Source organism: Tamandua tetradactyla, chromosome 7 (assembly GCF_023851605.1).
Source record: "Tamandua tetradactyla isolate mTamTet1 chromosome 7, mTamTet1.pri, whole genome shotgun sequence".
NCBI classification, from domain to species: Eukaryota; Metazoa; Chordata; class Mammalia; order Pilosa; family Myrmecophagidae; genus Tamandua; species Tamandua tetradactyla.
Window position 1 is genome coordinate 88,545,306 of NC_135333.1, and position 1,910 is coordinate 88,547,215.

At 38.8% G+C, this 1,910-nt stretch overlaps 1 pseudogene; it reads right to left on the reverse strand.

Moving 5' to 3' along the window:
* Positions 1 to 224: 224 nt before the first annotated feature.
* Positions 225 to 1,681, reverse strand: LOC143690527 (14-3-3 protein zeta/delta pseudogene; annotated as a pseudogene).
* Between the last annotated feature and the right edge of the window lie 229 nt (positions 1,682 to 1,910).

Sequence of the window (1,910 nt, forward strand, 5' to 3'; positions counted from 1 at the left end):
CTCATATTGGAAACCTAAAAATGAAACAGATAACTTTCCACATGTTAACTGGCTCTACTCCCTAATATTAGATGTGAAAACCACATGGGAAATACAGAAATTCAAATAAAAGTAACATAAAGCTGCATAAATCATAAACAATAAACTACTTGTGGGATGACATTAGTGACAAATGGTCTACAGTTTAAATTCTAGAGTAAGGCAGACAAAAGTTGGAAAGCTGGTTAATTTTCTCCTCCTCCTGCTTCAGTTTCATCTCCTTGGGTATTCGATGTCCACAATGTCAAGTTGTGACTCAGTAATTGCATAAGTATGTTGTCTTTGTATGACTCTTCACTTAAGGCATCAAGTTCAGCAATGGATTCATCAAAAAGTGTCTTTGCAAGAGCAGTCTTTCTTCAGGGAGTTCATAATCTTGAACATAGAAAAGTTAAGGGTTAGACCCAGTCTGATAGGATGCAGTGATTGCATTCCCTTTTTGCTGATTTCAAATGCTTCTTGGTATGCTTGTTGTGACTGATCCACAATACTTTTCTTGTCATCACCAGCAGCAACCTCAGCCAAATAATGATAGTAATCTTTCATCTTTCAAATAGAGGACTTTGCTCTCTGCTTGTGAGGCATTGAGGATCAAGAACTTTTCCAAAAGAGGCAGTACATCATTGCAGATATCTCTCAGCTAATTCTCAATTTTCTCTTTGTATTCTCAAGCAACCTGCTGTTTCTTCTCAGCACCTTGCATCTTTTGCTCAATACTTGAGATGACCTTCCAAGATGACCTGTGAGCTCCTATAACATTGTTATAAACAATTGAGAGAAGATTCCTTTCCCTATTAGATAATGCAGCTCCTTACTCAGGTACAGAATACATGCAGTCTGCCATGTCATCATATCACTCAGCCTGCTCAGCCAGTTTGGCCTCTGCACCAGCATTTGGCCTCTGCACTGGATGTTCTGTGTCTGGAGCAGACGGTGGCAGATGGGTGCAGCTCAGCAGTCTCTATTTTCCACTAGTTTTATTATTATTATTATTATTTGTTGTTACTAGTGCCATGATAATAACTAGCCCTAAAAAGTGTGTGGTCTTAGTTCTCAGGAATCTGTGACAAATACCATACAATGGATTGAATTAAGCTACCAGCATTTATTGTCTCACAGCTTCAGAGGCTAGAAATCCAAAGTCGAAGCATCAGCATAGCTATGCTTTCTTTGTGAAAGAAGAAGTCTACAGCATTATGGAGCTGGTTTGCTGCAGTCCTTGGGGTTCCTTGGCTTGCATACCTGTCTCCAATCAAATGGATTGTGTCTGCTAACCCAAATGACTTCTGGATTTTGGCTCTCACCTTTTCTGACTGTTTCCAAGTTTCTCTGCTTCTGAAGAATGCCAGTGATATGGATTAAGGTCCACCCTGAATCAGTTGGGTCACACCTCAACTAAAAACAACACCTTCAAAAAATCCTATTCACACATGAGTTCAAACCCACAGGAATGTGAATTAAGATTAAGAATACATCCTTCATTGGGGTACATAATTCAAACCACCACATGTGTATGGGAAAGGAAAGGGCAGAGAGAGGGGAAAGAAGCATAAAAGTTATCAGAATTATTTGTGAATCATCTGAAAGTATTATGTATACGTATAAATAATGGGAAAAACATACCTGTAAAGTCTTCAATCATGGATTTGATCTATAATTCAGTAACTAATGGGATTTCAAAAGATCATTTTGCATCTTGGCAACATGAGAGAGGATGTCTTTCCCAAGTCCAAGCCCCCTTGCTGTACTAGCATTTGATGTCTCAAGTGTCAAGCTTCACTTCAATAAACTGCTTTGAAACACTCGAAAATGTTGGTCTTAAAGACTACCATCTGATAAGAAGCAAGTTAATGAACAAGAGGAGTGAGGAG